The following is a 16469-nucleotide window of genomic DNA, read 5'->3' on the forward strand; positions in this document are numbered from 1 at the left end:
TTTCTCTCATCTTTCAGATGACGTCTGAATGAACTGGGTTTTTATATTTAGAAAAAAATTCTCAAAGAGAAATATGTGAGTTATATCTGCGCTTTATTTTCATTGTTTTTCAAAATTAAAGATGGAGGATTTTCTGAGAATGACTTGTGTTATTTCCTTAATGAATAAAGGACTTGTTTGAAGAGATGGTACATAAGTATAGTTTTGAGATGATCTAGGAGTACACATAAACTTCTGCCAAGACAATTCTACCATGACCTACTTGAATGTCAAATAAAGATAGCCATCTACTACATGATTAATCAACTAACTGAATGTGACTTCAGAATGACAGATTTTATATATTCTTCCACTTGAAACAAGTGGGATCGTTTGTTTGCTTGTTTGTTTATATGTCTAGTTTTTTCTCTAAACTTCTGGGAAAACTCTTTCATGTTGTACCTAAGATGCAGAACATTCACAGAATCACGGAATCACAGAACCACAGAATCACAGATTGTTAGAGATTGGAAGGAACCTTGAAAGATCATCCAGTCCAATCCCCCTGCCGGAGCAGGAACACCCAGATGAGGTTACACAGGAAGGTGTCCGGGTGGGTTTTGAATGTCTCCAGAGTAGGAGACCCCACAACCTCCCTGGGCAGCCTGTTCCAGTGTCTGTCACCCTCACTGTGAAGAAGTTTCTTGTCATATTTAAGTGGAACCTTTTGTGCTCCAGCTTGCACCCATTGCCACTTGTCCTATCATTGGTTGTCACCCAGAAGAGACAGGCTCCATTCTTGTGACACTCACCCTTTACATATTTATAAACATTAATAAGGTCACTGCTCAGTCTCATCTTCTCCAAGCTAAAGAGACCCAGCTCCCTCACCCTTTCCTCATAAAGGAGATGCCTCACTCCTTTAATCATCATCATTTCAGGTTGATGAGTCACTGTCATTGTGTCTTATGGAAATATTATATTTACATAACTTAACCTCTGATATTTCATGATCGGGCTATTATCTTTCCTCAATTACATCATATAGCTTTTACTTCATCATTGATTCTATGAAATTACAGTAGTCAAAGCCAAATAATTAAGTGAAGAATTGTGTTATATATTTATATACCCAACTCTATACAAATAATTGTGTATGGAAAATCAAGTAGGATTCAAAGTCAATGTTATCAAAGGTGTGGTTCCAGGGTGGGAGCACAAATGATTGTCTATGTGGCCATGACGTGGCAACATTCTTGGACAGCTTTTGCTTGAAATGTTGGTCTTTGAATTGTCCGTGCTGGGTCAAGCAGCGACATGAGGCAGTGAATATATTTCATGGCCTGGTTTCATTCCTAGAGTAAATCAGAAGGAACACAGAGAGGGTTCATCAACATCTAGTCAGGTGGTGGCAGGAACGGTGGGATGGGCACAGAAACTGTGACCAAAAAAAAGGCATAGAAACTGCAATTTGAGGTGTTACAGCTTGGAGAGACCATTAGTTACATATTGCCAAACTTGTTACAGAACTAGAAGGACAACAAGCTAGAGGCTACATAAACTTAATCTAAGGTGTATCTAATACTTTCACATTTAATTATTTGGCTTCACCTAAATGGTTTCTGTGGGACCCTTGAGCTGCATTTTGGGAATTCCTAAAGTTAGCCTGATGTTTTTTTTTGAAGTATGGGATATCAAATTAATGTCTATGGCAACTTAGAAACAAGGTGATATTTAAAGTGATTTAAATTCTTGTAAAAGTGAAGTATGTAAAACAAATTAAGATCAATCACTCCTAATTAGAAATAGATGCAAATCAAAGCATAAAAAAAACCCAGCCTGATCCCTAAAATAAACCATTCCAGGTCTGCCAAAAATTTTGCATTTCTCTTCCCTTCAAGAATATAAATCTGTTCTTAGGGAATAAAAATACTTTCACCTCAAAAACTTGTGTCGTCTGAATGATGTATGTCTCCTTCCATGGTATTCTCAGCATAAAGGGTACTTTCCTTCCCTTAATCTCTACTTATACTGTGTCTGAATTGAGGAAAAAAATCTCCAAGGTCACCAATTAAATACAGCAATGAAAAAGAAGAGAGATAATACATAATAAATCCCAAACAAAAAGAAAATAATACAATAAAGTAATAAAATGAAATAATTGATAAAATGTCAAAGACAAGAAATCAAATTTAACTTAGTCATTTTTTAATTCACAACACTTTTTCAACCTAAATCCACTCTTTCGGCTCCAGCAGTGATGGCTCCTATGAGAAAGTCATTTTTGGAAATGAGAATGTGTTATTGTGTCCTTGCAGCAGATACCTCACATTATCTCATTTCTCATGGCTCCCACAATTCAAAAGCGTAAGTGCTTAAGGTCTTGTTGGTGGCTTGGCACTCTACTTGGCAGACTTCTGGCATCCTTTTCATTTGGAGCTTAATCAGGAAACTGAAGTTGGGTAACGGGATTTCAAAATGAACCCACAAGGGAGCTATGGATCTAATTAGAATCTGTCCAGCACAACTTCTGTTAAGACTACAAAGTCTGGTTAGCAAAACCATAGCCTGTGTATACTCGATGAAAGTTAATACAATCACTTTACATTTATCTAGTGTTCTGATCACACTGGAAAAGATAGCTTAGTGAAATTGCAGAATCTCTATGAAAGAAAGCTTTTAGATGTTAGATGAACATCTCTCTGGTGCTGCACAATTAATATCACCGTAGAAGAGTGGTATATGGGTAAATGAACTCTTGAGAGCTTTTAAGCCGTAGCATCTTCCATGGTTCAAACAGTTAAAGAGACTGGGGGAGTAACCAGCTCCTGTCTTCTAAATGTGAGTGTTTGTTCACCCCCTGTAAAAGCCTGCATGCTATTTTTTTGTCTATAGCAGTGGCAATGGTTCCTCTATTCTGAAAAAAAAAAGTGTCACGTTTCAGCTATTAAAGCCATGCAGGCTTCTAACAAATGACAAAGTCAACTGAGAGTGAAAAGCAAGCGCAGCAATTGCAAAATTAAAAATGTGCTTTACTTTAAGTCTGTCAGAAATGCAAACACAAGCTATGAGGAATGCAAAGTATTTTAAATATAGTTCAGTTAAAAGCTAGCAACATTATTATATTAAAAAAAAAAAAAAAGAGTATGATTTGGTTGAAAGTTTCTCCTCTTTCTTGTCTTCTCCAATGACACTGAAATGCCAACTTCAGGGTCATCCTTTTTCTGGAATCTATTATTTTTCATGAATTACTTGTTAGAGTTTGTATTACTTTTTAATTCAGTGCAGGGTCCTACTCAAGGAAATTCCAGAAACCAAATAAACTTAGACTTGTTCAGACTCAAGCAAAAGGTACATATCTCAGTTTTGGCAAGTTCTTGCATTTCTAAACAGTGTTTATCTGTTTTTTATCAGTGAAGTGTAGTCCCCACAGGCATGCACAGTTCTGTCCAATAACTATTCCCTTTGAATAATGTATTATTTACATATTGGGAATAACACTCCAGATTTTTCTGTGCCAAATATATGTTTTTTTTCTACTGTGGCCACTGTCTTGCTAATTATTTGAGACTCCCTGGCAACATCTATGGCACTGTCACACAAAGAAGCATCAATGAATGTCTTTTTCCCAGTTTTAATCAAATCTGTGCCTATCCATGTTTAAAATCACACTTCATCTAAACAGCTACATTTATTTTCAGAAATTTGATGAATTCCAAGACATTTGGATTTGTCTCACACACTTCTTTTCCATGTTTGTTGACATTTATGAAACTCACACCAGCAGGATGCCTGGCAGTTGGAGTTTTGTGGATTTTGCAAAGACTTCCTCCAAGATGTCTCCTTTCTGGATGTTTACCTAAGATTTTTTAAAACGAAATGACTGTTCTCTCACAGGTGGTTTCTGAACTACTTAGCTAATATATTTGAACTCCTTGGCTTGAACTGAGTTGTTTGACTTCATACGGCACATTTCTTCCCTCTCTGGAGATCTTCAGGTCTCTTTTCCTATTCAACTTTTAGTCTTCAGTCCTCTAATATTTTATTTTTTTTTAATAAAAGATTTTCACCAAAAGATCTTTTTTTTTAAATGATAACAGATTAATGCTTATGTATCTGTCTCATCCATAACCAATTTTCACTGAAAGCAGGATATATCATAACGCTTCCTAAATACCTGCTTTTTCTTACTTTGATACAGTTACAGCAGAGGTAGCAGAATCCTGAGAAAGTATTTTACAACAGCAGCCTTTTCGTTTAGCTATTCACTGGAACATCTCCCGGTATTAATCTTAAGAATACCTATGCTGAAAAGCCTACTTTATCCAACTCATTAAAAGTTGTTAAAAAGCACATTCCTGGGAACTTAAGACCTTCAAAATTCAAAGCTGCCACTACTGTCTCTCGTGTCATACAGTTTGCAACTATGAAACTCATCAGTACGTGTTTAAGAATTGAAACAAAACATTATTGTTATTAAAATTCTTCTCAGCCCCTGGAGGTGATATACGATGGTCTGTGTGATTCTTGGGTGCTGAAGTCAAAGAAGTAGAGGTCCTCATGGGAACAGCCAGATGGTTTGCTTAAATAAACAATGTTAATTTGCCCTAAAGAAGCCTATGATGCAAGCAATGCAGGCATATTGAAAGGCTATGAAAAACCTTAGCTGTGCACTTCTAGCTCTTGGTGATACAGGTAATTTTCTAATTAAGCAATTTATTTGAAAGACAAAACACTATAACAGTTCTGTGAAAGTCTTTCTCTTTGTCACTTTTGTCTGTTTTATTTGCGGTTCTGTGATGGGTTTTTTTGGTGTTTCTATTGTGTTTTTGTTTGGGGGGTGTTTGTTTATTTGTTTGTTGTGTTATCTGTATTTGTTTGTTTAAATTATTCCTCCCTTCCAAGTTTGAATATCGGCTTTGTTACTGGACTCCAGCTTTTACAGCTTTTGTGCAAAATATTTACTGGAACTGTGAAAATCAAATTTAAGGGAAAAGTGGACAATAAGCACATTTATTAGCAGGGTACTGTGAATACACAGATACAGATGTAAAATGAATGACAGTATTACTACATCTCTCATCTTGGGACTGCTCCAGAACCCTGAATTGATAACAGAGGTATGACAAAATATTAACTTTGTTCTTTCTGAGCTTGTTATTCAAGAAAAAAACACTCAGAATCTAACAGCCTGTATATTCTGCTACAATTGTGGCTTCATACTAGAATTTTGAATTTAAGACGGCACTATTACCTTCACTAGAAGAATTTCACCGGTTCATCAGCTAGGATGAACTATGAGGATGCATGTTCCTTTGCAGGACTCAAAAGAAAAATAACAAAATCACAAAACCAATAACAAACAAACAAAAAACAACAACAACAACAACAAAAACCCCTCCACACTCCTTCTGGAAGTAACATGAACACAAATTTATGATTTTATGAATTTTGAAGATAAACAGGTCCTAAAGAGAAATTATCCTTCCATATACCACAGTGTAAAACACGGAAGTTTTCACAGGACTGCATCCACTTCTTATTGCTATTTCACTATACAAAACATCAGATATTACTTAAGTGAACAGGGACATCACTAGTAAAAGAATATATCCCGTGTCCTTTCTTGAGGCTGGTCTTAGTACCTCTAACCTCTGAACCAGGACATTAATCTGAGATGTTAAGATGACCTCTTGTTGGATGCATTTAAAAAAAAAATATATATATAGTGATGACATAAAATAGAAGGGATTTTCCATTTGGGCAAATGCTTATATCCTACATTTTTTACTAAGATAACAAATCCAAAGCCAACATGGAAACAATAACAACACACTAAGAGGTTACATTTAACTTTCCTTGCACTTCTGCCCTCCTTGAGTTCACCTACATTAACAAAAATATTAATGGTGCTATAGACCATTCCTATTTCTGGAGGGAGATGAGGGATTATTTGATTCCTATTTTATCACAATTTATGTCAGTATAAAAGTTATTGAGATTGCCAGAAACTAAAGGAACATGATGTAGAATCACAGAAAAAGTGTAAAATCAATATCACCAGGTGTTTGAATGCTGCACTTGGCAGCCCCTCTGTAATCCATAGTCAGTGCTATATTTTATGTATATAACTGAGACTGTTGTTAGATAGTCTTCAAAGCCAAATAGCTTACACCAATACAATGAATACAGACACAGGAGGGTTTAAGGTTTTGATGTGAAAGGAAGGGTCTCGCAATAAGCATCCAGACACTTTCTGTAGCCACTGAAAAAGAGAAAAGTACCTCCAGACTGGCTGAAGTCTCTTGAAGTGTCTTTGTTTCCCAGTCTTAGAAGAAGTCCACATTAGATTTGCTCATAATTTACATATCTTATTTACAGTGATGTATCCATGCTCAACAATGACCATTTCTAGTTGGGGGAAGTATGGTTGTCATAAAAGACTGTCAGAAGAAAACACAAAGCCTTTTTGCTTTCACTTTCTTTGTGCTTTTTTTCATAAATCCTGGTGGAAGCCACATATAGCTAAAATAATTCTTGTGCAATCTTTATTTCTCAAAATATTAATTGATTTAAAACCTGTCCAGCTCTCTAACTTAAACAATTAAAATAATGAATTGCAATTAGTTATGTGTCTAGTTATCGGCCCAACATCTTGTCACTAGAAAAGGTCATTTGACTGTCAAGAGAGAAAAATGAAACACTAAGAACTGAAATCTGTAAAATATTTAGCATAAGTCTTAGTATCAACAATGTTGCTGAGCAGAAGAGTTGGTGATGGGTAGTCTCTGATTCTGTTTTCCTCAGAAAGCTTTTAAAATGAGATCTCATCCTATGTTTGGCCCTAAAGAAGGTCAGATCGCTTGGGTAGAAACAAATCTCATGTTGTTTGGAGGTGACTTATGTAAGTCTTATTTTGTTCAGTTGATGTGAATTTCAATGAATTTTCTCAATATCCTTGTTTGCAGAACATTTTAGACTCAAAGAAATCTAAGGTTCTGGGCTTGTTTATTCTGTTTAGCTGTTTAGTGTACTACGATCATCACCTTGTTCTGTTGTAGTCTTACACATAGAAAATACATTCACACTCTCTCACACACACACAGAAAGAAACAAAAAATCCCCACATGTATATGTATGTGTGTATGAGTATCCATATGTTTTTTGTGTGTGTACAGATATAAGTACAGGTATGGGTATATTTGTGTTTATTCACCAGCTGTGTTTTGTAACTGGTTTGTAAGTTATTTGACGAAGGTCCTATGTTTGCACAATACACAGTTAAATGAAATCCTGATCTGTCATTGCAGCTCTTTTTTAAGCAGTACTGTAATACAAATACAAAAATACAAATACAAGTACTGCCACCACTGGTACTACTACTAATTAATAATAATAATAGTAAACACCATTATCTTTGTTCATGTCAAGGACACAAACAGATAAACTGTTTATTTAAGAGGTTTCTTATATATCCATATTATTATTATTCATTATTACCTACTAATGAAATACATCTAAGAAAGTATTAATTAAAGCAATTTTAAGACTTCTTGTGCCCTATGCATGGGCAAAGATAATGATGCCGGAAGGATGTTAGCAGATTGCAATTTGTTGAAAACAAAGTTGGAACTCATGTATGTCAACAGATTTGTGTTGGGTAAAACTGTAGCTCATGTAGGTTCAAAAAACCCCAAATGCAGCACCCTTTAACAAGTTTTGGCCTCTCTGCTGAGAAACTACTAACTCACCAGTGTGCACTTGAGGGCTTATATTCAGCCTTTCTAAATTTAGGTACCTAGGCAGAAGATTTAACTTCTGAGCCTGGTCTCCATAGGCTGCATATGCAGTAAATGGAGAGAGACGAGCTGCTTTAGAGAGCCAGGCAGATCTAAGCAAGAGTGAAGCACCCCTTGGAGGAATGTCCCTGGCTACAAAGGGAGCTTAGCACTGAGACTTCTTTTAGCTGCCCCAGGTAGGTGTGCAGAGGTGAGCAGGAAGAGATCCAGGCTGTTGTAAATCAAAACCAAGCTCTTCAGTACTACCATATGCTTATCTTTTGCAATGGACTCCAGTGTGCATGTAGGTAGTTACCAGTCTCCTGTGAGAAACTCCCTTGCAGTTGGCTGAGGTAAGTTATCTTTTGTGACTAGAAGGAAATGTTTAAACTGGCTAGACAGTTTTCAACCTTGATATAAGGCCAGGTTGGATGATGTAGGCTCTTATGACCAAAATTTCATTTTTTGGGGCTCCCAAGAAAGTGAAGGCCCTTGGGTTTTGCCTTTGGATCAAATTTGATTGTTTGTACTGATACTTGTGGCAGCGTCCCTGCCAACCTACTTAGTCAAACCAATAAAACATCTTTACAGCACCAGGTTACCAGCCACTATTGATTCACTTGTATGTGCTACCTCAATAGTAAAAGGCTGCTAGGATATACTCCCTTTCCAGGCAGTCATTACTCAGTACAAAACCTCCTTAACCTGGTAAAGTTGTTGCTCTTGTTAATACTGGTTTTACAAAGTATCCATTCAAATAATGAGAACAGATATTATATACTCTTATTTTACAATGTCCACTTGGATCTATATTTTGCCCCAGTAGTTTTCTCTATAGATCTTTCAGTAATACTAGACAGGTGTATCATAAAACAATAACAACACAAACAAACAATCAAACCAAGCCAAACCAAACAAACAGGATGATGCCTGAGGTTGATGGTACACTTGAGATTAATCCGAACTTATTGATGTTTATCAGCTTCTATTTTAAAACTTATGAACACTGCTCTTTGGAGCTTTACAGTTTTTGGTTGGTTTGTTGGTTGGTTTTGCTTTGTTTTGATTTTGTTTTGATTTTTTTTTTAAGTTTTTGTTGTTGGGTTTTTTTGGGTTTTTTTTTTGTTTTTTTTTTTTTGCGGGGGGGGGTGTTGGGGCTTGTCTGACAAAGATATTCGGTTATTCAGTCCTGATTAAACTGATGTACAATCCAGCAGCTCCTCATCACACCTGTGCAAATGTAGCATGATGTCATTGACCCCAAAACAAAGTGAATGAATATTGCAAAATACATTTCATATGCTATTGGAAAATTTGAGCTCAAGATTGATAGTTCCAGGTTGCCCAATGCCACACCTTGCTGCAATTTGCAAACTTCTGTCCATCCTGTCTTTCTCTTTTAGCACTTAAATAAAAATCGTGTAAGTATATTCTCATATTTAGACACGTAACAATAAACAGTTTCTTCTTCCTGATAGCAGGAAGAATACATACCTACACGTGTCTACACAAACAGTATGGTCTGTTGGAAAATCTGTGTTTCAGTGTTGCTTCCCAGACTACCTTCCCTCTTAGACCTGTTTAGCCAAATTGTGCCTCTACTTTTCTTTTGTGTATTTATTTTGTTAATTTTATGTTAAATGTGGTCAATGCACTGTACACCGGAGAAAGAAATATTCCATAAATAAGTTGTTATTTTCAATATCATCATCACCATCCCAAATAACATTTCCATTGTAGTTAAAGTAAACAAAGCAATGAAGGAAGAATAAGAATTTTCCATCTGAAGGATATAATAGAGTAAAGGAGGAACCATCACTAATTTAAAACTCTTTTGGGTAAAGGAGTTTAGAAAGCCTCTTTTGACATATGGGTTCTCATCAGCTAGTTATTGCAGAAAAATAAAATATCCCCACTTCCATACACTTAGACGAAAAAGAAGTAAGTTTGGATCTGATTTGAGGTTTGGAGCTGCAGATTTGCAGAGTGACCCAGCTCACTCCAGAGGTAGGATCTTCAGTCTAAGGGAGAAGTAAAATATCAGATGTTCTTAAACCTGGCTGTACCCTGTTCAAATCCACAGCATTGGAAACTTCATCCTGATATACTTACATATTCTTACATGTTGGACTGGGAGCTTCATTATCTAACTCAGAGTACCACTCCTGGATTTAGGAGACTAGAAGTTAAGTGCAGTGTCCTTCATCATTACCATGTTTAAATGGTGATTTGAATGTCACCTTTTCTTACCAGTCTATTTTGTTCTTTAGAATGAGGCTATAGTCAAACTAGATTACTAACCTGTTTGGAAGGAACAAAGAAAAGAGAAGAGATAGAGAACACTGGGAGTTAAGCTTTATACCTCTGAACAAAGTGATGAATACAGTAGGGCAGTTATTGTCAAAAAGAGATCATAATGACAACAGGAACAAAAAGCTGAGCAGCAAAGGCTTATGATGCACATGAGTTAAAGATTTCCCTTTCCTACAGCTTCAGATGGAAATTCCTCGCTTTCAGTTTGTGTTCTTTTTTGTTCACATGTGTAAATTTGATCTAACCTTTCTATTGAAGTACCATAATCTAGGCAAGGACATTTAACAACAGTTCCTGTCGCAACTGAAAGGTTCAGATTATGTTTGTTCATTCGTTTTCCTAACCCAGTGTGCTGACATAATTTCAAATCATCTATTCAGGAGGTAAGTTAGATTGGAGAAATTGGAGTTGTTCAGGCTGGAAATGTTAAGCACTTGAAGTACAAGACTGAATGCACTAGTCTTAATTGGCCAGTAACATAAGTGTATTTTGCAAGCTAAGCAATTAAAAAATAAGCAATACAAATACATGTAATTTTTGTGATTCCTTTATTAAGGGTTATCTAGGCATTATTTTTTTTCCTCCATGCTTAGTCTTTCTCAATAAGGCAGCATACATTTCAGTTGTAAAAGTTCAACAACTTCGATTTAGCAAAACATGCTTCATTAATTTTTACAAACATTTCCAAGATAAAAGAAGAACTTTCCCTATTAGTTACCCTGTGGAAAGGAAGAAATTCTTGATCAGTTTTGACAGTGTTTAACAACAGAGCAGAAAATGCTGTACTAAGCATTAGAAATAAACACATAAAGGCAGGAAGCTACCAAAAGAGCCTACATAAAGCAGACAGGTTCATGGCTCTAAAATCAGAAGTAATCTGAATACTCAGGCAAAGAGGCTGCAGTTTTTAACTGACCAAATTGGAATAAAGAAAAATGCTTGAAGAAGTTGATACTGGAAAAAAAAAAAAAAAAAAAAAAGTGGGTTAGAGCAAGAGTGTCTGTGATTCCTCTCTGGATGATGTGGTTCAGAACAAATATATTACAATGTGTGAACGTAGCCATCCAAAATAGACTGGGCCTTCGGTCTTAGCCTCAATGCTTCCCAGAAAGTTTACATTTGATAGTTTCTCATTATACGAGGCTTCAGCCTACCTTTCCTACATACTAATGTGACAACCAGTGTCTGAGCATCCCATCAGTTATTAAAGTTCAAATGACCACCGTATCTGTATGAAGTAGTCTGAGCTGTGCCCTATATAAGACAAAGGCAGAAATTCATTGGAAAGGACTGTGGTGATAGAGCTATTTCAGCCTAACAGGTGCTCTCATCAATAACAAAACTGCATGTTCAGTACCACTGGATTCACCTCATGCACCATTAGCCATGTAAAAGTATGACATTTCACTTTCTCCATCTTAGGCACTAGCTAGAGATCAGAGAAACTGTTTGCTTTATGAAAGATTTGCCTGATAGAGTTGCCTACTTCATTGACTTTTGCTGTGTTCTAGATAAATAGCTGAGCTCAGAACTCAGTTCCTGGGTTCTTAGGAAGACAAAGTGAGATAAGACAATCTCATTCAAAGTCCTCTCATATCTGACCTAAACTCAGCATGGTGACTCTGCTATACCATAGCTCTCAGAATACCAAGGCTAAAAGATATGTAGTGTCTGACTTCTCATACTGACACATAAATTAATCTGCCCTTCTTCTCACCACGCCCCCTCCCAAAAAAAAAAAAAAAGAAAAGACATAATTAAACAAAGGCCCTAATCTAAATGCTTTTTCTTCATCATGGGCTTCTGAAAGAAATCACAGAGGCAGATAACTATCAGGAAAGGAAAGTTTGCTATTGTATTCCATAAGAACAGTAAGAAGAACTGACATAAAAACTGAGCTTAATAAAATCAGTCTTGGCTGCATGTAAAATTCTAATATTTTGGCATTTGGCACAAGTTTGGAAATAATTTTAGGTTTTTCTACAAGACAGACATTTAGATTTTAAAGAAAATGTATGGAGGAATGTTAACATATCAAGATTTTTAGGAGATTTTTGTTAATTTTACCGAATACCAGCTGCTTCCTACAAATTTAATACTTCTTTCAATTTATAGAAAAATAACCTGAACATGAAAAACTCAGCTGATTTTTCCTAGCTATTTCAGAGTACAAGCTCAACATCAGGACAAACAAAATAGAAAAAATAATTTTCCCAAAAGGAACAGTAGCTCGATACCGGTCACCTGAAAAGCAGATTAGAAATTATTTCCAAATGAACAGATTTGAACAGTCGCACACTGCTTTTCTTGAGATCTGGACAGTGCAGGTTCAAACCGGATTGGTTCAACAGCACATAATCCCATTAATATGATGTGTCCAAGATGATTAAGTTGACGGACAGTTTTACCTGAGAACTTTATTTAGCAGACAACCCATTAGTGGAGGGACCCAGGACAACATGCACGTGCATGTCCTCTCATCTTGAAGGTTCTTTTATTCTTCTAACATGAATTCTATGTTTGTCACATGTAGTTTGTATTCTGCAGCCTATTGTGTATAGTGATATCAAACAAAATGTTTTGTGGGACTTTCTAACCTATTAAATAGTTGTTTCTGATTGAAAGGAGTCCAGTTGTATGACTGACAAGTTTTTTTAGTTCTGCCTTTACTGTAGCAAAATAGTATACTAACACAATATTACAGCTAAACTCACTGAGACTAAACTGGAGTCGATAGAGTCAGCCCGTATATACAATGATGGTATGAGTTTTCTAGCCTAATGATAACAGTCTGAGACTAGCAATGTTCTCAATAAGCATGGTAGAACAGACATCTGAAAGAAAAAAGTAAAAAAAAAAATTAAAATATTTATGTTGAAGTTCGAAGTTTGCACAAAACCAACTGACTATAATAAAAAAAGGAAAAAAATAATCTCAGAATTAGAACAAAGATCTCAACTTTTTGAGGTTTTTGGTTCTGAAATACCTTTTATTGACTTCTAAAATGGAACTTAATGTGAAAGAATTTATGTGCCGTGGTACCAATAGCAGGAAGGACTGGTTTCTTCAACCCAGGAGGGCTCCTTTATGCCTGTGTTTCAATCTATTCTCTCCATTTAGCCTCAATTGGGAGGCCAAGTGCACATCTGTTTTCTGATCAGTTCCAAAAACCCCTTCCAGAATATTATTAGAGACTTTCAAAGCAACCCCAAAAGAGACATTTATCCTTTGAAGACAGTATGAATTGGAAATAAAAGAGAAGTGGGGAAAAAAACAAACAAAAAAACAACAAACAAACTAACAAGCAAAAGAAAAAAATAAAGAACCCTGCACTATACTGTATTTACTGTTGGAGTCTGAAAACTCTCTCATTAGAGTAGAACAACAAGTTTTAAAAAGCAGCATATTAAAGAATATATGTGCTTCTTCTAACTGCTTCATGTACATAACCCTTAGAAGTCGGGAGACTAACCAATTGCTCTATTGCACTGTGTTTTAAAGTGATGTCTATCCTACCACGTGCTTTTTAATTGGATTATTGACTTTCATGCATATAATATATCTATATATATCTAAATTTTAAAAATCAGGAAACTAAAAATCAGTCTCTGTATTTCTGTTTCTGGGGAAAATGAAGGTCATGGAAATACTTACAAATGACTAATAAAAAACACAGATGTATCAAGAAAGATAAAATCTACCAAAAATGTTGAGGGGAAGGAAGGAAGGGAGGAAGGGAGGAAGGGAGGAAGGGAGGAAGGGATGAAGGGAGGAAGGAAGGGAAAGAAAGGGAGAAAGAGAGAGAAAGAGAGAAAGAGAGAGAGAAAGAGAGAGAGAGAAAGAGAGAGAGAAAGAGAGAAAGAGAGAAAGAGAGAAAGAAAGAGAGAAAGAAAGAGAGAAAGAAAGAAAGAGAGAAAGAAAGAAAGAAAGAGAGAAAGAAAGAAAGAGAGAAAGAAAGAGAGAACGAGAGAAAGAACGAGAGAACGAGAGAACGAGAGAACGAGAGAACGAGAGAAAGAAAGAGAGAAAGAAAGAGAGAAAGAAAGAGAGAAAGAAAGAGAGAAAGAGAGAAAGAGAGAAAGAGAGAAAGAGAGAAAGAGAGAAAGAGAGAAAGAGAGAAAGAGAGAGAGAAAGAAAGAGAAAGAAAGAAAGAAAGAAAGAAAGAAAGAAAGAAAGAAAGAGAGAAAGAGAGAAAGAGAGAAAGAGAGAAAGAGAGAAAGAGAGAAAGAGAGAAAGAGAGAAAGAAAGAGAGAAAGAGAGAAAGAAAGAGAGAAAGAAAGAAAGAAAGAGAGAAAGAGAGAAAGAGAGAAAGAAAGAAAGAAAGAAAGAAAGAAAGAAAGAAAGAAAGAAAGAAAGAAAGAAAGAAAGAAAGAAAGAAAGAAAGAAAGAAAGAAAGAAAGAAAGAAAGAAAGAAAGAAAGAAAGAAAGAAAGAAAGAAAGAAAGAAAGAAAGAAAGAAAGAAAGAAAGAAAGAAAGAAAGAAAGAAAGAAAGAAAGAAAGAAAGAAAGAAAGAAAGAAAGAAAGAAAGAAAAAGAGAAAAAGAAAAAAAGGAAGAAGGAAAGAAAGAGGAAAAGATAAAACTGTAAACTCTTCAATACTGTCCTTCATGGCTTATCTGCTGTGATTTACTGTTGTGATTGTTGACTAGCTGACCACTGATTTCAACACAGGGGTATAGAGGAGACAGATTGACGTGGGTTTCATTAAAATTCAAGAAACTCAACTCCGCAGAGAGCATGACTAACTTCCTTATACATGACAAGAATCCCCACAGATGGTTCTTCACCCTTGCTAAAGGAATTAAGTCTACCAAAAGAATCCTTGTCTATAAGCAGCCAATTCCCCAAATCTACAGGCTCATCTGCACAGAAATTCTTTATACTGTCATTCTTAAGTACCTTAGGGTAGCAGTGAAAGACAGGGAGCCAACAGGGAGTGCTGACTGCTGCCTCCACTACCCCTCAAGCATGCTGGTGGCATGGGGATGATGGGATTATAAAGTAAACATAATAAAACACAGTACTAGGGCATTCAGTGGCCACAGTATATTTGCTTGCTTATCTTTTCCCTGTAAGAGCTGGGGATGAAATTCTTATTAAAACTGCACAGAGCCTGTGTACAAAATTGGCAGTTATTAAACCATTAAGACAGTCCATAAGTGAATATTTAATTTAGTTTTCTATACCAATTAACTTTCCTTTTTCATACAATTCCTTTATTTTTTCTTTTCTTTCTTTTCTTATGATTATTCTCTCAAGCTCTACATTTTATCTTCAAATGTTGAAGCTCTACCTCTCTGTCTCTCTCTCACTCCCTTTCATTTGTGCTTATACACACAAAAAGCCCATTACTAGCTGGCTGCATAGTGTTACTAAGGATGAAGAAGCAGCTTCATTTACTCAAAAAAATAAAAAATTCTGTCCTGTTTTTCTGTCAATCAATACATTAGTAATTTAAAGTCAGAAACTGGGGAGGAAAACAAGACTTCTGCCTGAAGAGCAAAAGTATAAAAATTTAATAGAGATAACAGAATAAAAAATTAATTAATAAGTAAAGGGATCAGCTATTTCCATATTCAAAATTAGGAAACTGTTCTGAGGAACCCAGAAATAATGTTTTTTAAATATTTTTTAGTAAATGAGGACATTAGAAGAACATGTCTTTCTAAGGGTATGAAAACTCTCACCTCTTGGTCACTGGTTGGATCTAATACTGCTCCTGTAATAACTAAATTTTGTTCTTATCAGATCAGGTTTGGTCCCTGAGAGCTCAACAAGAAACCTCAACTTCATGTAAGTCAGAGGATTATGCATGAACATCAAACAAAGGCTGTTGATTTTATGATCACAATTCTCTGTGACACAGGAAAGGAGTATCACTCTGTTATTGATGTAACTTTGTGGAAAACAGTGATCGTATCAACTGCCTCAAGAAATATCAACAGTTCTCAGCAGACACAGTCAGCCAATATAGTCTTCTACAAACTTTGGGGTCAATGAATTTAATCAAGACCATCCGTCCTCTTATCAAAGAGAAGATAAGCACACAGAAATTACATAGTAAGCTTTCACTGTTAGAAGAAGACTGAACTTTACCAAGGATATTGAAGTAAGATGGAAAAACTTATCACACTACTTCAGATACTACTTAGAAAATGCCATCTCCATTTCTATCTGTCTGTCATCTCTAGACAACAGCCAGCTGAGTTCTCAGTACTTAGGGAAAAAACCATTCTCCTACAAAAAGACTTTTCCCTCAAAGTATACATTTTTTCAGAAATTTTAGAAGTTCTCCTCAGTTCCTTCCTCAAAGGAATCATCATAACAGAGGAGACATTGACCTGTGACTGGAAAAGAACAATTGGCTAGCAGGGATGATTCTTCTATCATGTATTTGCCA

The sequence above is a fragment of the Patagioenas fasciata genome, chromosome Z, assembly GCF_037038585.1.
Source record: "Patagioenas fasciata isolate bPatFas1 chromosome Z, bPatFas1.hap1, whole genome shotgun sequence".
NCBI lineage: Eukaryota > Metazoa > Chordata > Aves > Columbiformes > Columbidae > Patagioenas > Patagioenas fasciata.